The sequence below is a fragment of the Gekko japonicus genome, unplaced genomic scaffold (genome assembly GCF_001447785.1).
Source record: "Gekko japonicus isolate JY-2015 unplaced genomic scaffold, Gekko_japonicus_V1.1 scaffold240, whole genome shotgun sequence".
Lineage (NCBI taxonomy): Eukaryota > Metazoa > Chordata > Lepidosauria > Squamata > Gekkonidae > Gekko > Gekko japonicus.
The window spans coordinates 512,832-538,893 of NW_015164672.1; positions in this window are offsets into that span (position 1 = coordinate 512,832).

Genomic DNA, 26,062 nt, shown 5'->3' on the forward strand with positions numbered 1-26,062 from the left:
CCCTGGGAAATCCTGTTCCGGGATTAGGGGGCTGAAAGGCGGCAGGCAAGAACAGTGGTTCTAAGCAGAGTTCTGCCCATTGAACTTAGAACTAGACTTAGAAGGAGTGGAACTCTGCTGAGCATGGGGCTGTAAGTTCCAGCCCAGGACAAGAGGAGACCCCAGTTAGTATTATTTTGTCATTGACTGGAGCCGAGATTTCACAGGCCAAGGGGAGTTTGGTTATAGGGGTCATTTCCTGCAGGAGCGCACAGGAGCGGAGCTCCGGCAGTAAAGAGCCCAGGGGGCGGACACATGCAACAAGACCCACCCCCTGCTCCCAGCAGCCCTCTGTCAGAGCAAGAAGCAGCCAGGTAAGCTGCAGAGCTCCCCCCCCGCCCCCCGGTCCAAAACAGTCCAGTGGCACCTTTAAGACCAAGTTTTATTCAGGTAGAAGTTCTCCCCCCTCTGTGAGGAATGATCTGTATTCCCCCCCCCCAATAGCTAGCAATCCAAAACAGTCCAGTGGAGTCTGAGCGGTGGGTGTTGCCTTCTGACACACTTCTGGTGATGTCAGGGGGTGTGGCATATGCAAATAAGTTATGCTAATGAGTTATGCTAATGAGCGCCTGCACCTCTTTTTCTACGAAACGACCCCTGGGGAAAGGAATAATTCAGCACACCAGTGGTCTCCAATGTGGTGCCTGTGTAGGTGCCATGGTGCCCACTGACATATTTCCTGGTACCTGCCAAGTTTTGTTCCAAAGTGAGTGGAGCCAGGTGGGGCTCTTGTCCAGCAAGGCTTCTGATTGCTCACTGGAGATGCGAGTGACTGTGCAGAGCTTGTTGTGGGAGGATGTCGATGCTGACGAATTGAAATCTGGAGGCAGTCGCGTTCCATCATTAATGCACCTTATAACCTGTGAAAATTGATTCCGTTTGAAGAAGGGTCATCAGCTCTGAAGAAAAGGATCGTTTCCTCTTGAGAAAGAGAGTTTTGAAACGGCTTTTATCAATAGCCCGTTGGGTATGGATCCTTACTTGCTGCAAGCTTCATCATCCTAATGAAGTCAGGAGGAGGCAAACTGTCTAACACAGCAGGATAAGTTTTCCTGTGTCAGATTTTTCAGGTGTTTGGAATGGACCTCTTAGGCTGCGGTCAGACGTGCCCTTTGGCATGGATGGGAAGCGATCCTATTTCCTTCTATGGAAACTGAAACGGAGTCGCACGATCACACATCCCTTGGCACTGCGGCCTCAGCCTGTCACTGCTCAATCAGATGGCACATTCGGGCGACTGCTGGGGGTTTTTTTTGCCTTTTTCCCTGCATGCGCATAAACAAGGAATCAGACCCCCGCAGCGGTCTGCAACTATGGATCGCTTATGTGGTTATGCACATACCATTAAGCGAGCAAAAAAATGGCACTGAGTCGGGGTGGACTGGGAAGCCCATCCTGACGGCTTGAATGTGCTTGCGTGATCAGACAACAGAAAGTCCATCCATGGCCCATCAGAAACAGTTAGAACCGGACTTTCCCTGGAGTCTTTTAACTCTGCTTCTGTGGTAGAGCAGCACGGGTTGCCGATGACTGCGGGACGTTGCTGTCTGATCAAGCCCTTTAGATCTGTCAAGCATTCAAAGCTATGTCAGATGTAAAGGCATGTCTGACCGCAACCTTAGAGACTGAATTCTGACTTTTGATTTATATGTAGTTGTATATGTATTGTATCTTATTTTACTTACTATTATATTTGGGATAAAGCACACTTATAACCTTTCTAATTATGAGATTGTTTTTTATTAATTACATATCATTGCATGGTATAACCTTGTTTAAGTTAACTATTCATCTTCGTGTCTCCTGTTTACTTAGCTGGAGATAAAATGTGGCAGACGTCGGGTGGTTGGCTACACCTCCTGCAGCAGCCATTTTGTGGCAGCCATTTTTTGGCTGCGCCCACCACACTGTGTCAGAATTCCAAAGGTGCCTGCAGACTCAAAAAGGTTGGGGGCAATGTTCCCTCTAAGCTGTGGAGTCTTGTGAGCAAAAATTCTACTTTGTGAGCTCCTGGCATTCAAGTTGTGAGGGAGTGATTCATCTACTGCATCAATTAGTTTGCTCTGGAGCCATCCTTCCTGAGCGGAGACAAAAATGTGTGAGCTGCAGGCTAAAGAACTGTGAGCTAGCTCACACTAACTCAGCTTAGAGGGAACACTGGTTGGGGGACCCCGGCCATATGCACTGCTGCCGTTCCATCCCATCCACCCAGTGGGAGCAAGGCCAAGTAGGTCAATTCAGAAGCAAGTCCCATATGATTCAATAGGACTTATTCCCAGGACAGTTCTTTAGGATTACAGCTTTGATCTCTTCACTGGGTGGGGGAGTCTCTGCCAAGCGAACTCAGCCCTGGAGGCTGTTTCCTTTTCTGGATCCTACCTCCCACGAGCATCGCTAGAACAAAGGGGAAGAGAGTTTGTACTGTGCATTTGGGGCTTTGTTTTGTTTTGTTTGTTGGCAAGGGAAACAAAGGAAAAAAGAGTAATGCTTATTAAAATATAGGCACAGTTCTCTTATTTCAGCACAGTTAACCCAAACTAGGAGGTTTTTACTTGGTACAGTTGGTGGTTTGAATAGAAAAGGGAATCAGATTCCCACGCACTTTCCTGCTCATGGCGTCTGGAACATAAGAGGAGCCCTGCTGGATCAGACTATTGTCCATCTAGTCCAGCATCCTGTCTCACACAGTGACCAACGAGGTACTCTGGAGGGTCAGCAACAGGGCATAGAGATCAAGGCCTTCCCCTGATAAGAACATAAGAAAAGCCCTGCTGGATCAGACCAGTGGTCCTTCTAGTCCAGCCTCCTGTCTCACACAGTGGCCAACAGTTCCTCTGGAGGGCCAACAACAGGGCATAGAGGCCGAGGCCTTCCCCCAGTGTTGCCTCCTGGCTCTGGGATTCAGAGGCACCAGGCTCCCCGCAGCCACCATGGCTAGTAGCCACTGATAGACTCATCCTCCATGGATCTATCTAATCCCCTTTTAAAGTTGTCTGTGCCTGTAGCCATCATGACATCCTCTGGCAGCAGATCCCACATTTTAACCACTCCTTGTGGGAAGTAGTATTTGGTGTAGTGGTTAAGTGCGCGGACTCTAATCTGGGAGAACCGGGTTTGATTCCCCACTCCTCCACTTGCACCTGCTGATGTGACCTTGGGTCAGTCACAAACTCTGGCACAGCTGTCCTCCTCCTTCTTCTTCTTCTTCTGTCTGTCCTGAACCTACTGCCCATCAACTTCATTGGGTGCCCTCAAATTCTGGTATTTTGGGGAGTGGGAGAAAAAGTTCTCTTTGTCAACTCTCTCCAACCCATGCATAATTTTATAAACCTCTATCATGTCCCCACCTTAATTGTCTCTTTTCTAAACTGAAAAGTCCCAGACTCTTCAGCCTTTTCTGACAGAGAAGGTGCTCCAACCCCCTAATCATCTTGGTTGCTCTCCTCTGTACTCATTAAACCTCGCTCATAATGGTCCCAGGCCTATTTGAATTATTTTTATTGCATTTGAAATCCAGTGGGAAGGGCTAAAACTGATGGAAGTTAGGAATGAGGAATGAGAATCTTATGAAGGGCTCCTGTGTTTCCCCCTCCCCTCCCCCCTCCCCCTCCCCTTTAACTGGAGATGGCCCGGGCTAGCCAGATTTTCTTAAAACTTAGAAGCTAAGCAGGGCTGGTCCTGGTTAGTACTCAGGTTGTAAGGGCCTCCATCCACTGAATTTAGGGAGGTGGGCGTTTATGTCTCCAGTGTTGTAATATAAGTATTTTAGCAACCGTAAAGACACAGGGGTGCATTTGCATTGACCATCAGTTAAGACTCCAGGAGATAGGCAAACAATTTAAAAGTACATAAGTATCCTCAAAGATCAATTAATATTCTAATACAAAATTGATATGAATAATTACTTCCTCCCCCCCAAAAGACTGAATAACTGGACACGCCCAAAGAGACATATCCTGTATGTTACAAGGCCAGCAATTAGACACTTGACTTAGGCATTTCCTAATAAGGCACTGTGGTGTCCAGTATAATCCTAAACACATTTATTTTGGCTGAACTGGTCACAGCTTGAGATCCATAGAAACAACAGGTATAACATTTAGGGCCGTATCCCATTGAGGGCAATCCAGCTCCTTAGTTCATCATCCCTGGGACTTTGGATATCATATTTATTAATCAACATCAAATATTCATAAACAAATATTGTAGGTTTCATTTTCCGCATTGATTCCAGGAGAGTTTCCAGGAGAAAAGGGAGACTCTGAAACACTTAGTGCTGCAGGACCATATTTAGATACCAGCAGACGCTGCAGTTGTAAACGCGGCCATTCAACAGAGGTTGACAAGTCATATCTAGACCTCAGCTGAGAAAATGACACAAACTCATTGTAATATTTTTTTTGGGCCAGGTGTCTGCACATCCCCAGTCTTCCATCAAGCTGGCAACTCTGTTCCCCTCCCCTTTGCTCTCCCAGCTCTGCCGCACAGTAAAACTACTACTGGCATTTTAAAGGCAGAGGTCAGCTCCACTCCGCTGCCCGTATTGCTTGCACTGTACTCTGCACAGACACTGGATCAAAGGAGAATTCCCTTAGATTTGCTTTAAAGGGGAAAGCTCAAATGTTTTACTTCTTGAAATGTGTATACCCTGTTTTTCTCCTCCAATGGGAACTCAAAGCCGCTTACAATGCTGTTCTCCCCTCTCCATTTTATTCTTTCAGTGCCAACCTGTAGGGTAAGGTAGGCAGCGAGAGGGTGACTGGTGCAAGGTCACCCAGCAAGCTTCCATGGCAGAACGGGTTTTCAAACCTGGGTCTCCGAGATTCTAGTCCACATGATGATGTCATGTGGGAGCTTCAGAGGTCATTTCGGGGGGAACACGGGGGATCGCAGTTCCCCTGGGTGAGGTACGGGGGGCGGGGCACATGACGAAGCCCCGCCCCCCCCACTTCCGGCCGCCCCGCTTCCAGCCCTCATTCAGCCAGGAGGAGGCAGGAGAAGAGGGAGGGTAAGTTGCTTCCTCCCTGCCTCTCCCCACCCCTGCCTGCCTGGGGCCAGGGAGGGCCTTTGCGGGGCTTCCTTTCACTCCCGCTGGCCTTGCAGGTCTACCGCCGGGCCCCTCATGGGGCTCGGCAGCGGAGCTGCAAGGCCGGCGGCGGCAGCCGGGACCGTTGGGGGGCGGGGTGTGTGGCCTTATGACACACTTCCAGTGATGTCAGGGGGTGTGGCATATGCTAATGAGTTATGCTAATGAGTTTCCCTAGCTCTTTTTCTACGAAACGACCCCTGGGGAGCTTCCATTTCAGTCAGGGGCTTTCTGTGTTCCATGTGGGAAAAACCTCTGTGTGGATGCTGCCAGAGACAGGTTATGGCCTCGGAGGGTCTGATGGTTCCAGAAGGGCAGAGAAGTGGCTCAAACATGGCACTGCCAACTCCAGGTTGGGAAATTCCTGAAGACTTGGTGGGGGGGGGGTTGGAGAGGGGGGGGACCTCAGTGGCATATAATGCCATAAAGTCCACCCTCCAAAGTATCTCTTCCAGCCAAGGGAACTGATCTCTGTAGTCTGGAAATTAGTTGCAATTCTGGGAGATCTCCAGGCCCTCCCCAGGGCTGCCAGCTCCAGGGTGAGAAATACCTGGACATTTGGGGGAGGGGCAGAGCCTGAGGAGGGTGGGATTTGGGGGGGAGGGGCTTCAATGGGGCATTATGCCATAGAGGCCACCTTCTCCAGGTGAACCTATCTCTGTCGCCTGGAGATCAGTTGTGATAGCAGGAGCTCTCCAGCCACCACCTGGAGATTGGCAGCTAGAGTTGCCAGCCCTGTGTTGGGACGTACCTGGAGATTTGGGGGTTGGAGCCAAGGGAGGAGGGGGTTTGGGGAGGGGAGGGACCCCAGCAGGGTACAGTGCCACAGAATCCACCCACCAAAGCAGCCCTTGTCTCCCAGGGGAACTGATTTGTATCGTCTGGAGATCAGTTGTAATAGCAGGAGATCTCCAACCCCCCCGACCCCCCCCCAGGCTGGCAACCCAACTCAGAGACCAGACCGTGAGGTCAGTAAATAACTCCCAGTCCTGCTCTGATGGTTCCGCAAGATGTTGTGGAGCCCTCCGTCCCCTTCCTCGAACCTCTGTGTTTTGTTTCTTTTTTAATTCCCCACTCACAGCCTCACTCCCTCCTCCCGTGCCCTCCTCAACCTCTCCTTGATCGTCTTTCCTCTCAGCTCTCTCCAGCCAGCCAATACCCCCTCAGTAACGAGGTGGCCAAAGCCCAACGCAGTCGGATGAAAGGTGGACGTGTTTTTTCAGATGCTGATCGTAAAAAAAAAAAAAAATCCCCTTTTTAATAACCCTCATCATTCTCCAGGCCTCAGGGCCAGCAGAGGTCTGTCGCCTTTCTTCCTTCACCCTGATAAAGGGGGAAAGAAAAGAAGCCCTGGGAATCCAAGACAACAGTCCACCAGACCATCCGTGTGTAAAGAGCAGCTCTTTTTCTCCCAGACGGGGTTGCAGAGCTGTGGGTCATCCCAGCAGGTGGCTTTAAGGAGGCCTTGCCCACTGTCAACATTGCTTTTCCCTCTGCAAGAAAGACCTGGTCATATCGACTGCTTCAGACCGGGTTTCCTTTCCAAAACAGGAGCTATTGACCCACCAATGCTTGCAGGGTCATCAGCTGGGTTGGGCGGCTGATCTGCTGCATTTGGGGGGAGGGGATGGGGTGGCTGGATCTGTACGCTCTGATTAGCAGTCACAAAAGGCTCTTAAGGGTAGAAGGAGATAAGGGGCACTGCCCCCTCCTTGTGTTGAAATATGATGTATTGAATAATTTCTCTGGTCACACTGTTAGAACTGCTTCTTGCGACGCAAAGGGAGGGAATCCAGCAACAGGTCCTTAAGGTGTAAGCTCTGAAACCTGGTTGGTTTGTTCCCCCCACACACACACACCTACCTTTGGAATCTATGAAATGCTGATACAAGATGAAAGTCTCTGAGCATGTGCAGAGGTTGTCCCCCTCACAGCTGAAGGGACACATTGAGATTAATGAGGAAGTTTGGTGTGGTGGTGAAGTGTGTGGGCTCTAATCTGGGAGAACCGGGCGTGATTCCCCACGCCTCCACTTGCAGCTGCTGGATGACCTTGGGCAAGCCATAGTTCTGACAAGAGCTGTCCTTGAAAGGGCCATTCTTGAAAGAGCTCTCTCAGCCCCACCTACCTCACAGGGTGTCTGTTGTGGGGAGGGGAAGGGAAAGGAGTTTGTAAACCACTCTGAGACTCCGAGTGAAGGGCGGGGTATAAATCCAATCTCCTCCTCCTCCTCCTCCTCCTCCTCCTCTTCTTCTTCCCTGTTGGAGGGGTGTGAACTAGGGCTGCCAGCCTCCAGGTGATGGCTGGAGATCTTCTGGGATTACAAGTGGTCTCCAGGTGACAGAGATCAGTCCCCCTGGAGAAAATGGCCCCTTTGGAAGACAAAGTCTATGGCAGACCCCACTGAAGTACCTCCCATCCCTAAACCCCGCCCTCCCCAGGCTCCACCCCCAAAAGCTCCAGGAATTTCCCAACCCAGAGCTGGCAACCCTAGTGTGAGCTCAAAACGAGCTGAGGCACCCAGATCTCCCAGTGTTGAAATTAAGAGCAAGCCGGGCATCTTGGAAACCGTCTGCTCTGAAGGTATGTTGTGTGTGGTTAAGCAGTGTCCTCCTCAGCCATGGCTTCTTGGCAGGGGTCCCCTGTTAGATCGCGCTAACAAAGGACTCGTAGAGTGATTCAGCAAGTGATTCAGCTTTATTGGAAGTAACGAACAAGCACTAAACTCAGTAAGAAACCAGAACAGAAAACAGTGGGAGCTTATGCTCCTTTTAAACATAACCGGGCTAATGTAGCCACGCCTATTTACAATTAACAACCAATGAGATTGCTTAGTTAAGGACCAATGGGAGTCTTTCCCTCCTAGGGAATGGTATCGTTCTGATTGGTCGCTGTTACGAAGCGACCAATAGGAAGTTCGCTCAGAGGAGCCCTGGCCTGGCTCGAAGCTTAACATGGGAGTCCTATGAGGTGATTCATGTAATCGTTTCAATACATTACAATTCCTCCCCCCTAAGTTAAGCCATCATCCCAATTGTTTTATTATTTACAAACATGCAATCAACCTTTGTACATCAGTTATTCCAACAGTATTTACACTCATAGTCCTTCAGATAAGTCGGCATTTGCCGCGAACGCTGGGACCTGCGGAGCGGTGCAGGCTCCACGGGCAGACAAGGTTGTGGGTCAGAGTGGGGTTCACTACAGCCTGGATCAGGCACAGACTCGACTGGGATTTCAGCCCCGCACACAGGGTTCTGCCCTGACTCGGGGACAGTACCGGGCCTTTCGGTACTCACCGCCTGCTCTGGGGGTGTCCACTCGACATCAGGGGATTCAGCCGTCGGAGAGTCAGCGCTGTCCCTAGCCCAACGTCTCCTTAACTGATCTATGTGGCGCCGCCATATTCGACCGTCAGCTAACTGCACCACATACATTCGAGTACCCACAGAGTCGGATATAACCCCAGGAAGCCACAAGTGCCCGTTTGCATAATTTCGTGCGAAAACCTTGTCCCCTTTTTCAAACATGCGCACCTTCGGTTGCGCCGTGGTACGCTCGGATTGCTCTTCAGTGAGGTCTGGGTGCATTCGGTTCAAACGGGTCGTGAGTCTCCGCCCCATTAACAATTCGGCCGGACTACGGCCTGTAGCACTACAGGGGGTGGTGTGCTGCAGCAAAAGAAAGGAGCCCAGCCTCTGGCTCCAGTCCCCTTCGTCCATTTTACCCAGGGCCTCTTTGGCCGTCCTGACCATCCGTTCGGCTTGGCCATTAGATGCCGGATGGAAAGGGGCCGAAGTCATTTGGCGTATGCCATTACTCGTGAGGAAGAGCCTAAATTCCTCAGACACAAATTGAGGCCCGTTGTCACTGACGATGACGTCAGGCAACCCGTGGGTGGCAAAAAGTCGGCGGAGCGCATGGATCACAGCAAGTGATGTGGTCGATTTCATATGCACGACCTCCAGCCATTTGGACATAGCGTCCACCACAATTAGGAACATTTGCCCTTGGAGAGGGCCAGCAAAATCTATATGCAATCTGGCCCAGGGTTTACCAGATGACTCCCAGCCTTGGGGTGTAGCTTGTGGGGGATCGGGTCTGACTTGCTGGCATTTGGGACACCCTCGTACCCATTCTTCGATCTCTTTGTCCAGCCCCGGCCACCAGACATACCCTCTGGCCAACGCTTTGGTGTGTACCATACCGGGGTGACCCTCGTGCAGCGACTCTAACACTCTCGTCCTGAGTTTGTCAGGAACCACCACCCTGTTCCCCCATAATACACAGCCCTTAGAAATGGATAGTTCATTTTGACGGCTTTTGTAAGGGCCGAACTCCGGTTCAACGCTTCCAACCGGCCACCCCCTCCAAACCCAGTTTAATACTCGGGACAGCACGCTATCCTTGGCCGTGTGTGCTGCAATGTCCCTGGATGATACCGGGGGTCGAGGAAGCTCCTCAATTGCCAAGACCTCACAGGCGGGGGCAGGGTCTGCGCCAATGTCCGGCACCGGGCACCGGCTGAGGGCATCCGCATGCCCAATCGCTTTCCCAGGCCGGTGCTCTAAGTCAAAATCATAAGCCTGCAAAAATATCGCCCATCTAAGCATGCGTGGGGACATGATGTTTGGCAATTGCTTATCGGGCGCAAAAATCCCCAGTAGCGGCTTGTGGTCAGTGACCAGCAAAAATCGTCTGCCAAAAATAAAATCATGGAACTTTTTGACAGCCGCTACCAACGCCAGACCCTCCTTGTCTATCTGGGCATAGTTCCGCTCTGCCGCAGATAGTGATCTAGAATAAAAAGCGATAGGCGCTTCGCTCCCATCAGGCATCAGATGGCTTAAAACTGCGCCTACTCCAAACGGTGAAGCGTCAGCAGCTAACACCAGGAGCTTGTGTTCATCATAATGCGTGAGTACGGCATTAGATGTCAGCAGCTCCTTGACTCCCACAAAAGCCTTTTCCTCGGCCTGCCCCCACTTCCATTTTGCCTCCTTGTGCAAAAGCGCGTGCAAAGGGGCCGCCACTGATGCCTTATGCGGTAAAAACGCATGATAAAAATTCAGGAGTCCTAAAAAGGATTGGAGCTCCTTCTTACTCACCGGCCTGGGGGCGTTTTGGATTGCAGATACCTTCTCATCCGTGGGGTGGACTCCCTCTGCGTCAATGCGAAACCCCAGGAAGTCCACACTTTCCACCCCGAGCGTGCATTTTGAGCGCTTAACTCTGAGGCCGGCATTTTGAAAACGCCTGAGGACCTCTTTAACCCGGTCCAGTAGTTCCTGTTCAGACCCGCCCGCAATCAGCACGTCGTCAAAATAGGGCACTGTGCCAGGTACCCCCCTTAGTAGACGTTCCATGAGGCCCTGAAAAATCCCAGGTGCTACGTTGACCCCGAATTGCAGCCTGTTCACTTTAAAAGCCCCTTGGTGGGTTACAATTGTTTGGGCCTCGGCAGCCTCCGGGGTGACAGGCAACTGCTGGTATGCCTGGGCCAGGTCAAATTTGGCGAAAATCTTGCCACCCCCCAGGGAAGCCAAAATGTGGCTTATTACCGGGACCGGGTACGAATGTTGCTGCAGCGCCTTGTTAATCGTACATTTGTAATCGGCGCATAGTCGTATGGACCCATCTGATTTGACAGGGGTTACGATCGGGGTCTCCCATTTGCTGTATGGTACTGGCTCTAAAACCCCTTGCTCAACTAGTTTGTCAATCTCTTTTTCCACCTTATGTTTGAGAGACACAGGTACTTTCCGATACTTCAACCTAATAGGTTTGACTGACGGATCTAAGTCAAACGCAACCGGGGGGCCCTTGTACCTTCCCAACCCTTCGGCAAATACATCAGGGAACAGGTCGTACAGCATGCCCCATTTATTTTCAGACATCCTGTTAATCCCAGAAATACCGATGCCCAATGGCTCAAACCAATCTAACCCTAGCAGGTTAACCCGGTCTCCCTCTGCAATCAGGAATGACAGTTTAACACATTTCCCCTTATACTCAACAGTAACAGAGTCCCGTCCGGCCAAGGGAATTCGGTTGCCCTGGAAGTCGGACACTCTGGTTCCCGCAGGCTGGAGCCGCCGCCGGCTTCGGTTCGGGAACAACTGGCGCCAGGACGCGGCAGAAATCACCGTCACGGACGATCCTGAGTCCACCTCCATTGTACAGGGTCGGCCGTCGAGGAGTGGAGTCACGGTGATCTTGCCCTGGCTGCTGGTGCGATTTACGGCCGATGCGCTCGACAAGGTCGCCGTCAACTGGCAGCTTGCTTCCGATGCTGAGGAACGGGTCTTGCCTTGGGTGCTGACTGGAGTGCCCCTCTGCGCTGACCGGTTGTTAGTTGAGGGATCCTTCTTCGCTGATCTGCAGACTCTGGCCAGATGACCACGCCGCCCACACGCTCTGCAGTCGACATCACGAGCCCAACAGGAGCCGCGCTGGTGCTTCCCGCCACAACCGGAGCAAGGCTTGACGTTGGTAGTCTTCGCTGGGGTCCGCTTGCCTCGAACCGCGTTGACGTCATCATCCGCGTCTTCGCCCTCGCTGTCTCGTTGAGCGTGTATACTGGGCTCTGCCACCCGCTGGCGGACCTCCTTCGTGGACTTCTCCGCTGCTTCCGCGGCCACGGCCTCTTCGTAGGCCACTGCCCAGGTCAGGGTGGTGCGGGCGAACAGCCTCTGTTGCAGCCTTTCATCTTTGAGACCGCAGACGAGACGGTCTCTGAGGGCTTCCTCCACGTTGTGGAAATTACATGGCCGTGCGGCTTTGCGAAGGGCCGCCACGAAATCTGCGATGGTCTCGCCTCCGGCCTGGTTCCGCTTGTAAAAAGCGTGCCGGCAGGCGATCTCCGACGGTTGTGGAGAATAGTGAGCCTTAAGCTTCTCCGTGATGTCAGCGTAGGTGACAGTCTTTATATCAGTTGGGGCCACCAACGACCTGGCTATGTCGAAGGTCCCCTTCCCGCAGGAACTCAGGAGGCATGCTCGTTTCTTCGCCTCATTGGTGATGTCGTGGGTTTCCAGATGGAACTCGAACCTGGACAGGTAGGAGTCCCAGTCTTCTGAGGAGGGTTCGAAGCACTCGAACTTCTGGCTTCCAGCCATCGTGGGAGACTTGGGCACCGGAGCTGGTGGCGCCTCCGCCGGATCGGCTGCTGTGCTCTGCTCGCTTTCTTCCGAGTCCGAAGTGTGGATGTCCGCAGGGCTGCCTACCTGCTCTAACATCCCATCCTCGTCGCCAATTGTTAGATCGCGCTAACAAAGGACTCGTACAGTGATTCAGCAAGTGATTCAGCTTTATTGGAAGTAACGAGCAAGCACTAACTCAGTAAGAAACCAGAACAGAAAACAGTGGGAGCTTATGCTCCTTTTAAACATAACCGGGCTAATGTAGCCACGCCTATTTACAATTAACAACCAATGAGATTGCTTAGTTAAGGACCAATGGGAGTCTTTCCCTCCTAGGGAATGGTATCGTTCTGATTGGTCGCTGTTACGAAGCGACCAATAGGAAGTTCGCTCAGAGGAGCCCTGGTCTGGCTCGAAGCTTAACAGGGGAGTCCTATGAGGTGATTCATGTAATCATTTCAATACATTACAATATTTAATTAATCTTATTGTTTTATATGCATTATTGTAAAGCTTAACATAGGAGTCCTATGAGGTGATTCATGTAATCGTTTCAATACATTACATCCCCCACATACCAAAGGGGAAAACCACACTTAAAAAGACACCTCCGCCAATCCATTCTGATGTGTGTGTCAGATCCGCACAGCCTGGGTTGTCCTAAGGGCCACTTCTCATAGGACTGCCAATTCCAGGTTGGGCAATTCCTGGAGATTTAGCAGTGGATCCGGGGGAAGGGTTGGAAGACAGGAGGGACCACGGCAGGGTATAGTGCCACAGAGTTCACCCTCCAAAGCAACTGTTTTCTCCAGAACTGACCTCTGTAGTCTGGATATCAGATGCAGGGGTCGTTTCGTAGAAAAAGAGCTAGGGGAACTCATTAGCATAACTCATTAGCATATGCCACACCCCATGATATCACCGGAAGTGTGTCATAAGGCCATACCCCCTGACATCACCACACACCCTGTCTCCAACGGTCCCGGCCGCCGGCCTTGCAGCTCCACTGCCGAGCCCCATGAGGGGCCCGGCGGTGGACCTGCAAGGCCGGTGGGAGTGCAAGGAAGCCCCGCGAAGGCCCTCCCTGGCCCCAGGCAGGCAGGGGTGGGGAGAGGCAGGGAGGAAGCAACTTACCCTCCCTCTCCTACCTCCTCCTGGCTGAATGAGGGCCAGAAGCGGGGCGGCCGGAAGCAGGGGACGGGGCTTCATCATGTGCCCCGCCCCTGTACCTCACCCGGGGGAACTGCAATCCCCCGCGATCCCCCCCGAAATGACCTCTGATCAGATGTAATTCTGGGAGGTCTCCAGGCCCCACCTGGAGGCTGAGAATCCTACTGGGGGATGGCCCACTGCCCAGGGCCACCTCTTCATCTGCACGGCTGCCTCTTCATGTGCTGTAACACCATTCTGACCATCAGGAATTCTGTGGAAAGAAAGTCATCAGGGGAAAAACCTCCCATGTTGCAAGAATATAATTTTACTCCTTCTCTTTGACTCTGCTGATTGGAAAGGTTCCCTATCAGTTTCATTGTGTCCTGATACTCTCTCTCCTCCCTTCTGACCAATGCTTCCTCTAAATGGTGGAGTCTTGTGAGCAAAAACTGAGCTACTGGCATTTAAAGTTGTGAGTGAGCAATTTGGCCACTGCATAAATTAGTTTGCTCTGGAGCCATCCTTCCTGAGCTAAGACAAGAATGTGTGAGCCAGAGGCTAAAAAACTGTGAGCTAGCTCACACTAACTCAGCTTAGAGGGAACCTCTGACCTCATTGAACTCTCAACTAGACAACCTGGTGCCAGAATAATAAAGAAAAACAATTATTTTAAAAATCTTGAATTGTCCTTTTAATAACAACAATTCAAAGGAAACTTTTAATTATTATTTTTCCACTGTGAGTGAATGAATGCACATCCCTAGTATCTGGGTTTGGAAATGAAGGAATGAATTATCTCTACATGCTTCTGCAAAATAAACACATATTGTGGGGAATCTGAGGAATCTCCATCTGACATTCTCTAAATGCTGTCTCTCTGTTTCCATGGAGTCTCTGAGCATGTGCAGAGTATGTTTCCACCACATAGGGATAAATCACAACTAGCTTCCACAGAACTGGGATTAAAAGCCAACCATCCATTGGCCTGTTTTTAAAAATCTAACCTCTGTTATGTAGGGCTGCAATTTCATGGGATATTGGGATGGCACAGATGGCATCTGAGTATCTTCCAGCCTTCTGGTTTTCGAAAAGAGACATCATTACTCACTCACTCCACCATCAGTGCCAGGTTCCTAGCTACGCCTCTGAACAGAATGAAACCCCACCCCACCCTGAATATATTCACCAGCGCTCTCGTCATCTCTCCTAAGTGACAAGTACATGTGCTTCCCACATGGCTGAGCTTCCTCGGAATACAAGGAAGAGGCTGCTGGCTTCCATCAAGCCCCTCTTTGGGGGGTGGAGGTGCAAAGGAGGTGGGGAGGAGCTGGGGCGGGGATCAGAGACCCGGCATCTGGCAGGCTAAGGCAGGCTTCAAAACACGGGACCTTCTGTAGACATCCAAGTGGAGATGCTAAGACAGCAGAGGATAGGGAGAGAGACCCAGCGGGGCGAAAGGATAAAAATAAGAAGCCTGGATTAGGGAAGAAAGAGCCAAAGAGATCGAGCCCACCTCCTGCAGTTCTTTCCTGGAATGCACAGGATGGGATGTCGCTCCTGACAACGGGGGGATATTACGGGCTACTTTACATTGCATGAGGTTAGACTAGAGCCTACCCAGGGGTCAGGAGTTCATTAGCATAACTCATTAGCGTAACTTATTTGCATATGCCACACCCCCTGACATCACCGGAAGTGTGTCAGAAGGCAACACCCACCGCTCAGGCTCCACTGGACTGTTTTGGATTGCTAGCTATTGGGGGGGGGGGGATGTGCAGATCTGCTCTCACAGAGGAGGGAGAGCTTGTACCTGAAGGGGAGGGCCTCTGCAACTTACCTGGCTATTTCTTGCTCCTCGTGGCCTGACTGAGGGCTGCTGGGAGGAGTGGGCAGGGCTTGTTGCATGTGCCTGCCCCCTGAGCTCCTTACTGCCGGAGCTCCGCTCCTGTGCGCTCCCACAGGAAATGACTCCTGAGCCTGCCTACCCCTTATGGTTACAGTGGTGATTCTTAACTGCAAGAAACGGCCTACGGATCTTAAAAAAGGAGCACTCAGAACTTTTACATTACATTACATTACAATACAATGTCAACTTATATACCGCTTCTCCCCGAAGGCTCGGAGCGGTTTTACAGAGACATTTAACCATCCTAACTAGGGCCACAGTGCAAGGGGAGAGGTGAGTGCCTACCAGGCACCTAAGCAGCAGTGATCTTCCTATGTTGTTCTTTCCGTGGTGGGTTCTTTCTGTTTCCAGGCGACAGTGTCTCAGCGAAGGTCTTTCCACAGCGACTCCTTCTGGAGTGGTCCTCACGGCTTTAGAGGGAAAGGAGGGCATTTGGAGACAGTGGCCACTTCCACACTGTCATTTTTGTCACTGGTTCGTCCCTATTGCTTCAGGGTTCCCACCCCCCATGTGTTTTATTTCTCTAGTAGTCCCAGAGGGAGCAAAACACATGTGGAAGGGGGGGGGGACCCAAAGCAATAAGGGAAAACGAGTGACAGAAGTGGCGGTGCAGAGGTGGTCTATATAGGCAGCCCGTCCCCCCCCACCCCCCACTTGCAACGGCTTCAGTCCTACCCTGGAAAAGTGCATAAAACGGTCTTTAAAATAGTCCCAGAGCTACAGGTGGAGCAGAATCATTCAGTCCAACTACTGGCTGGATTTAGATACAGCATGCCTTTTAAAAAAAAGTCTTGCATCGGCTGCCAATTTCTTCCAAGGCCCTGATTATTATACTTTAAAGTCAAACCTGCCTACTCTTTTAAGATCCTCTGGTGAGGTCCTGGCCCAGCTTCTGGTTTCTCAGGCAGTCGGGATGCATCCCTAATAAATCCACTACGCTACAGCAGCCCCCCCCCTTTCTCCCTCCAGTTTGGATGCAGCACACAACCTTCTCCGAAGGCTCCAGCTCAGGGCAACGTTCTTCAGAGTTGCAGTCCAGATGTACGCCCGGCACTGATTGGCTGCCTACCGTGACAATCACAGAGCCACCTCTCCCCTCCCCAGGGCAGTTTTTAAAAGTGTAAAACAAAAGGGATTATTTTCAAACAGGAGTGGATGCTTTACCCTTTCCCTATCATCAGGGGTCATTTCCTGCAGGAGCGCACAGGAGCGGAGCTCCGGCAGCAAAGAGCCCAGGGGGCGGGCACATGCAACAAGCCCCACCCCCTGCTCCCAGCAGCCCTCAGACAGAGCAAGAAGCAGCCAGGTAAATTGCAGAGCCCCCCACCCGGCCCCCCGGTCCAAAACAGTCCAGTGGCACCTTTAAGACCAAGTTTTATTCAGGTACAAGCTCTCCCTCCTCTGCGAGGACAGATCTGCATGCCCCTCCCCCCCAATAGCTAGCAATCCAAAACAGTGCAGTGGAGCCTGAGCGGTGAGTGTTGCCTTTGGACACACTTCCGGTGATGTCAGGGGGTGTGACATATGCAAATAAGTTATGCTAATGAGTTATGCTAATGAGCTCCTGCACCTCTTTTTCTACGAAATGACCCCTGCCTATCATAAAATATCCGTTGCAAGATAGCTCCCTAGCAACTTCTCCAAACCCTGCAGTAGAGTTGCCAGCAATGCTCCCTCAAAGCTGTGGGGTCTTGTGAGCAAAAATTCTACTTTGTGAGCTCCTGGCATTAAAGCTGTGAGCGAGCGATTTGGCGACTGCGTCAGTGTGCTCTGGAGCCATCCTTCCTGAGCAAAGGCAAAAATGTGTGATCCGGTGGCTAAAAAATTGTGAGCTCTCTCAGACTAAGTCAGCTTAGAGGGAACACTGGTTGTCAGCCCACCCCACCCCCAGCCACCAGTGAGGGATGGGGGGGTAGGGTTGCCAAATCCATGCTGGAAACTCCTAGAGATTTGGGAGTGGAGCCTGGTGATCTCCGTGGGGCACCACCATGCCATAGTGCCCACCCTCCAAAGCAGCCATTTTGTCAAGGGGAAATGATCTCTGTAGATTGGAGATGAGCTGTTCTTCCGGGCATCCCTACCCTGCAGGATTTCAAAAGGGTGGTTTTTTTTCACATTTGGAATCCAGAGAATCAATTCAAAGTGGGAAAGTGGGAGGGAAAGGATTAACCACCACCTCGGTTGTGAGTTGCAGGAGTGGATTGGCCGCAACCGACAAGGAAATCTCCCGGTGGGCCATTGACCTCAAGGGCCCGTGGCAGCTAGGAATACACAGACGCAAGCCCCAGCCAACACCTCAAGGGCCACTTGGTTTAGACCCTTCATCAGCAATGGTAATGGGCAGGCTTTTTTTGTAGAAAAAGCCCAGCAGGAACTCATTAGCCAGGAATTCATTAGCATAATAGGCCACACCCAACAGCAGAAACTCATTAGCATATTAGGCCACACCTCTGACATCACAACTCATTGGCATATTAGGCCACAGCCCCATGTTACCAGAAGTGTGGTCATCCAGCCACACCCACCTTTTGCTTCTTATTCTGTTTACCTTGTTTGTTGTCAAAACCCAGGGCTTTTTTGTAGCAGGAACTCCTTTGCACGTTAGGCCACACACCCCTAATGTAGCCAATCCTAATGAGTTTCTGCTGTTGGGTGTGGCCTATTATGCTAATGAGTTCCTGCTGGGTGTGGCCAACTTGGGAGCCAGCCAGAACTCCATTCCTGTACGTTCCTGCCGAAAAATAGCTCTGGTAATGGGTATCAGTTCAACAATTTCCTGCAGGAATAGGGTTGCCAGGTCCCCCTGACCACCACCGGTGGATGGGGTGGGGTTGCCAGATCCACGATGGGAAATCCCAGGAGATTTGTGGGTGGAGCCTGGGGAGGACAGGGATCTCAGTGGGGTAGAATGCCACAGAGTCCACCTTCCAAAGGGTGAGAGCCACAGTGGTGTAGTGGTTAAGAGCGGGGGACTCTAATCTGGAGAAGTGGGTTTGATTCTCCACTCTTTCGCATGAAGCCTGCTGGGTGACCTTGGGCCAGTTACAGTTCTCTCAGAACTCTCTCAGCCCCACCTAACGCACAAGGTACCTATTGTGGGGAGAGGAAGGCAAGGCAATTGTAAGCTGCTTTGAGACGCCTTCAGGTAGAGAAGGGCGGGATATAAAAACGAACTCCTCCTCCTCCTCCTCCTCCTCCTCCTCCTCCTCCTTTATTTATATTTATTTATTTATTTATACACTGAATTTCTTAATCGCCCAATCCCTGCTATTGCAGGGCTCTGGGAGATGTACACTATCCGTAAAAACATAGCCAGAGAAAAACAATTTAAAAACATTAATAACCCATTTCAGAAAACGATCGCATGGCGAACACCGATTAATCCAGTTTCAAACTGCCGGCTACTCTGTAGGCACGGAGGAAGAGGGCATGCAAATATAAACAGCAGAAGGAATGGAAAAGGGTGCCTGCCAAGATGGAAACCATCACTGTCCTCAACCAAACCCATTTCTACCAGGGGGATGGGGGTGGCTCTTCTTCTTCGTCTCCTCCTCCTCCTCCATCTCCTCTTCCTTCTCCTCCATTTTTCCCAGGGAAACTGATCCCAGTAGTCTGGAGATGTGCTGTAATTCCAGGGGATCTCCAGGTCCCACCTGGAGGCTGGCATCCCTATGACTTTTCAGGAGGAAGCCACACGGGTGAGCTAATAGCCACTGACCTGTAGCACCATAGGGGCTATTTTCAGTCCCCATTCCACTCCTGCTGGGTTGCCACTTCAGAAGCAAGCAATTCCTTTTTAAAAAGGGCCATCCGGATTCGACAGGAGGACACGCATTTGCACGTAGCCTAAAGTTCGGCCCCTTGACGTCAGCCCTCCAGCAGAGCTGCATCTGTTTCGCCAGATTTTCAAGGGCCACTAAGCCGCTTTCAAGTCCTGAAATAACTTTGAATAGTTAGCATATTATAGGGCTGGGTCCGGGGGGGGGGGGTCGGTTATTTTGTACATTGCTTTGATTTGAAAATTGCGGCAATGCTTTTTATATATATTTTTCATTGCTCTTCTGTTTAATTGTTCTAATTGCTATGGTGTGTTGGGCCTGTCAACCACGTGGGGTGCTCGAGGGGGAGCAAAAACAGTATGGGAGAAATTAAAATAAATAAGGGACTGCAATCAATCATCACTTCGCATGCGGGATCCGCCGGAGTAAGGCCCAGCACCCCCCCTCCCGGTGCCGTGCAGAGTCCAGGGTTGTGCGAATCGGCCTTCCTTGTCGGTAGCACGGAGTTAGTTAAAACCTCCAGCCCTGGACTGTGATCACCCGCTGCCTTTGGAATGCGGTGATTGATTCCCGCTTTGCTTTGGAATTCCGCTTTTGGACTGGATCAAAAGCAGGAGTCCCTCTTTGGCTCGGCTTCTGAGGCCCCCCCTTCTCCTTCCATGCCTGGGGGGGGCTGCAGACCATCCTCGTCTTGTCCCAGTAGCCTCGTAGCTTTCTGCCAAGGCATGACAACTTGCCTGGGTGTGGGGGAAGGAGAGGGGCTGGACAACGCCAAGCGAGAACAGAGCCTACCGATCACATAAAGCAGAAACGTGGAAAGGGAAAAGGCGGGAGAGCCAATCAGACGGGTTGCAGCTGCCGGGGCCGGTGGAGGTAAGTGGAAACTGCTGCTCCCCCGTAGCAACTTTACACAACTCCCTTTGATAAATGTGTTCGCTCTTAGTGGAGAGTAAACTCCTGACACGAGCTTAGCGTCTGTCGCCGTCGGGGACTGCCGGCCCTCTATGACTTCCCAGCATGCTGACAAAAGAGGCCTGCCTCGGAGGTTAAAGGTCACACTTCCCTCTGCTCCAAACTTTGGTGAAAGGTTACCCGTTTCCTCCTCTTCATTTTAGGGGGGTTCGAACAAGATGTCAACGCCCTGTTCATGTCAGCATTGGTTCAAGATGGCTCAAACGTTTCTGCCATTGGCATTTAAGAACAAAAGTGAAGCCATGTTGAATCAGGCCAGTGGCTCATCCACTTCAACACTCTCTGTCACACAGTGGTCAAAACCCAACAGGGCTGGACTCTAGAAGCCCTCCCACTGTGGCCCCACAAGCACCAAGAATATAGAGCATCACTGCCCCATACAGAGCGTTCCATCTATCCCTTGTGGCTAATAGCCACTGATGAACCTCTGCTCCACATGTTTATCTAATACCCTCTTGAAGCTGTCTATGCTTGTAGCTGCCGCAACTTCCTGTGGCAGTGAATTCCATGTGTTAATTACTCTGTGTGAAGAAGGACTTCTGTTTTATCTGTTCTAAGCCCGCTGCTCAGCAATTTCATGGAGTGCCCATGAGTTCTTGTATTGTGAGAAACGGAGAAAAGGACCTTTCTCTACCTTCTCTATCCCATGCATAACTTCGTGGACCTCCATCATGTCACCCCTCAGTCATCATTTCTCTAAGCCAAACAGCCCTAACCTCTAGGAGAAGAGAGAAGAAGAGATTGGATTTATACCCCGCCCTTCACTACCCAAGGGAGTCTCAGAGGGGCTTACAAACTGCTTTACAAGCAGCACTCAAAACATGGTATGAAGTCAAACCGAAATTAATTTCCAAAAACTCCTTACTCAGCACCTTCACGAGGCAATCCTGGTTCAAACCTGCGGAACAACCACTCACCTTTGAGACGTGGAGAGCTAAAAAAATAAACAAAATACAAGATGTCGTCCATAACGGGGCAATGCGTCTGAAAAGTGAGATAGAGGCTACGCATCAAACGTCGTTAAATTGGTTTGAATATCTACAGGTGCAGAATTTGATTTTCTCGTCAGAGTTCTATGCAACGAGTAAAGGGCAATTTACGGGGTTAGAAAAGCTTCTGGATTCACCACCTCCAAAAAAAGGACTTCTAGCGAAACTATACAAAATCGTCGTTTCCACTCAAGCCCCCAAACAACACAACTACCAAAGAGCTTGGAATGCGGATCTGGAAAACACATTATCGGAAGATCAGTGGGAAGAAATTTGGCGCTCCCAAAAATCCCTGTCTAGAACCCTTGGATTACAAGAATCGAACCTGAAAATTCTTACTAGGTGGCATTTAACTCCCGCTAAACTATCCCATATTTATCCATCGACATCTCCATACTGCTGGAAGAAATGTGGGCAAAAGGCAGATTTTTACCACAATTGGTGGTCCTGTAAAGTAATACAGAAATTTTGGTCACAGATAGGTACCAGTATCAACAATCTACTAAATACAGACTTACCTTTATCGCCGGAGTTGATGCTGCTCCACCTCTGGCCGCAAATCCGTCCACCTGAAGACACAAAGAAATTAGTTAACCTGTTGTTAGAAGCAGCAAAAATAACTATTGCCAAGAACTGGAAAAGCAAAAACGCTCCGACTATAACCCAATGGATCAATAAAGTTTGGGACATATTTATGTTAGAAAACATCTCAATACATGATACGGAAATAAAAACCGAGCGTGAGTTCTATAACCCTCTAAATATTTGGAATCCCATTTTGGGGAAGATAGTACTAGACAACTTCGAATGGGTAAGCATAGTGGAAGCAAAATATAAAATAATGTTATACAACTGATAAGATGGAAGTGAATATCACTGGCTTCCAGAAGACGAGGTTGGTTAATGGAGGTACATTGTTCGACCACTGTCTGTTGTATGTGTCAATGGGGTTCAGGACATAGTGTTTTTGATCTCTGATTTGGATGATTGTTAACGTTTAGTATTGTATCTTATGGTTTTGAAATGTGCTCAATAAAAATATATTAAAAAAAAAAACTGCTTTCCCTTCCCCTCCCCACAACAGACACCCTGTGAGGTAGGTGGGGCTGAGAGAGCTCTTGACAGAAACTGCTCTTTTTCAAGAATGGCTCTGTCAGAACTACGGCTTGCCCAAGTCATCCAGCCAGGTGCAAGTGGAGGAGTGGGGAATCAAACCCGGTTCTCCCAGATTAGAGTCCACGCACTTAGCCACTACACCAAACTGAAACTGAGGAGAGGAGAATGACGTAAGCCACTTTGGGTCTCCTCTGGGGAGAAAAACGAGGTATAAACATTTAAATCAGGAACCCCCAACCATTTTTAGCCTGTGGGCTCCTTTGGAATTCAGACACAGGATTGTGGGCTTAGCCCCAGAACGGCTGCCTCAAGGGGCGAAGCCAACCACGGAATGTCAGGGGGTGAACCCAGTTCTCCCAGATTCGAGTCCACGCACTTAACCACTACACCGAGAAGCAGTAGGGTTGCCAGTCTCCAGGTAGCACCTGGAGATCTCCCATTATTATAGTTGATCTCCAGATGACCAAGATCAGTTCCCCTGGAGAAAGTGGCTGCTTTGGGGTCGGGCTCTATGGCATTGTACCCTGCCTAGGTCCGTCCCCTCCCCAAAACCCACCCTCCCCAGGCTCCATCCCCCAAATCTCATGGTATTTCCCAACCCAGAGCTGCCAACCCTAAGAGCAGCAAGATGGTGTTTGAAAGCACCAGGTCGTTGGATCAAGGACTTCAAAACCCAGGGAGCACATGACCATTCTGATCTCCCATTTCTGCCATTTCCTAGGCAATGTTATTGGCTGATTCAATTTGCAACAAGCTGCACCGCTGGCCCACAGCAGAGCTTCCGGCAAGAACTGAGCTCTTTTGCAGGGTAGACTGCAGGTCACTTGTTGCTGATCAGTAAACTTAGGATTCACTTATCGCTGTTAGAGGTCCCGCCCCATCGCAGGGCTTACTCTGTGGCTAGATGGAATGTCCTCCCCTCTGCAGTAGTGGAGGGACGTTATAGGAAGATCCCATTAGTAGAGAGGGTTTGACCGTGTGGAGCAGGGAAGGTCAAGACAAATGAGCATATTTTGCTTCACTGCCCTTTCTACCAGGAAATCCGTGCAAAGATTATTGCACCCTTGCTTGGGAGGCTTTCTGCTTGCTCTGAATCTGAAATTTCGAGGAAATTCCTTTCAGACACAAATTCTCAGCTCACACTCCCCTGTGCCAGATTTCTTGCAGCGTCATGCAGTATTCGCAGGGAATTAACACAGAACGTAGCTAAATCATAAAATGTAGGTGTTTTGTTCCATCTGTTCTGTGATTTTAAGAATGCATAGGCCATTCCGTAATTTTAAATACTGTGTATTTCCTAAAACTTATTAGGTTCATGTACATTGTTGTAACTGATCTAGTGCTGGTCATGAACCGTAATACTAAATATGATTTTATTTTATTCACGGGCAGGGCTATTTGGGGGCAGGAACGCACAGGAACGGAGTTCCGGCTGGCTCCTGAGTTGGCCACGCCCAGCAGGAACTCGTTAGCATAATAGGGCACACCCAACAGCAGGAACTCATTAGGATTGGCTACATTAGGGGTGTGTGGCCTAACATGCAAAGGAGTTCCTGCTACAAAAAAGGCCCTGGTTTTGACAACAAACGAGGTAAACAGAATAAGAAGCAAAAGGTGGGTGTGGCTGGATGACAACTCTTCTGGTGACATGGGGGTGTGGCCTAATATGCTAATATGCTGTGCTGTCACGGTGTGGCCTACTATGCTAATGAGTTTCTGCTGTTGGGTGTGGCCTATTATGCTAATGAGTTCCTGCTGGGCTTTTTCTACAAACAAAGCCCTGTATCACGGGACAAGTGCACCTTCCTGACAGACACTTATGGCTAAATTTCTTATGTTTTTCATGAGCTCAGTCAAATTACAGACAGAATACAGTTAGCAAAACTTAACTTGTGGCAACACATCTACTTTCATTATTGGCAAACGTTTCTCCTCTTAATGGGCATTGTGGTGTAGGAATCCATGTGAGTTTCAGAACTGGATCAAACTGGAGATCCTTTCAAGAGCTGAGCATGAGTTTGGCCACAAATCAATTAAGAGGTTATCTCATACAAAAAAAGAGCAGAATGAGAGGGGAAAAAAGGTTTCAATTAAGGATGACAGACATTTTTGTAGTGCTCAGCCCAAACTGGGTGTTTCAAAGGGATGGAGACTCACCGAACAGGTTTTCACCATGTTTGAAAAATCCATTTTATTTTAATATAATATGCCAATACAATTCGTATCTATATATTTTATATAGAGGTATCAAATTCAAACATAAAAGGTGACCTTTTCCTAATGGCATTTCTCATCATTTACCAGGCCATCGTCCTTTTTGCTGACATCACAAGACATCGATTTTTCAAACCGTTTTCTTAAACCGTTTCCTGCCACAACAGATCCATGGCTTTCATTCTATAATCACAATCATCTGTGGGTCCACCCAGGCAATGCATGGCAATTGATTGATTTGTTTAAAATTTTTAGCATAAAAACAGCATAAAACAACATTCACCAGACAAAAATGATACCCATAGAAACAGTCCTTAGGATAGAAACAGACTATAAAAACAAACTGGAAAAGATGGAAACCTTCAGTTAAAAGTCTGGGCGTAAAGAAATATTCTGGCCAGCCACATAAAGACAGGAAACGACCAGAGGGAAGGGCATGGGTAATATTCAGGAGCCTTTCTTGGGGTGCCCCCATCATTTGAGGCTAGACAGGTGGCAAACTGAGAAATGGCCTTCTTGATCATGGCTCCCAAACCATGGAATTCCCTCCCCAGGAAAATTCATTTGTTTCCTTGTATCTTCCATCAGGGGATGAAGACTTTTCTGCCTTCTGTTTGGCACTCCCTCATTGAGCCTTTTTCCTGTGTAGGTGTTTTGTGTGTGGCTCTTAGCCACAAGGTATAGATAGGGGCTCTGGGGCAAGTGATGCTCTGTCATCTTGGTGCTTGGGGGGGCCAACAGTGGGAGGGCTTCTAATGTCCTGGCCCCACTGGTGGACCTCCTGATGGCACCTGGTATTTTTGGCCACTGTGTGACAGAGTGTTGGACTTGATGGGCCTTTGGCCTGATCCAACATTGGCATCTCTTATGTATGTTCTTATTATGTAAGTGTTACTTTTAATGGATTTTAAATGAATTGTTGATTGACTGATTTTATTGTTGATTTAATTGATTAAATATGCGTGTATTTTAAAAGTTGGTCTTAGTGGTTTGGATTGTTTACTGCCTTGGGGGGCCCTAAATTGAGGGGGGAGAGCAGGCCCTAGCTGCAGTGGGGCCTCCTGGGGCCTGCCCCCCCTGACTTCTTCCCAAGGCCCCTGACTTTTGGGGTGAAGTGGAGGGAGGCCACACCCATCTGCACTCCAAGCCGCGAATTCATGGCTTGGAGTGCAGGTGCGCGGACCCCACTTCTCCCCCAAAGCTTTTTTTTTTTTTGGTAAACAAATTTTTATTATTTTCCATAAGCGTTTTACAGCCCTGACTTTTTAAAAGACCCCCCAAACGGGAAAAAAATCCTGGCTACGGGCCTGGGGGGGGAAGGCATCATAAATATATATTTAAATAGTAATAACAAAGGAAGTCTTAACTCCCCACAATTCAGATGCCATGGTCCCAATCCGAATCAGCCCAGCCACATGGGATTTAATTCCTAGCATAGAACTCACAATAACACATTTGTTAATGCAGCCAATGGGAGGATCTGGGGGGAAATAAACCAGTCGTTAAACCCATAAATAGAAATGAAATTCCTCCAGCTCAGGGTTCCCAGGTCCCTACTGGACGTGGGGAGATCCCCACCCCACCCCAGCTCCTGTTTATTGCTTTCGTAGTTGAGGAGCTATGGTGGCTCAAGTGGTTAAGACGCTGAACTGCAGGCTGTGGAAGGT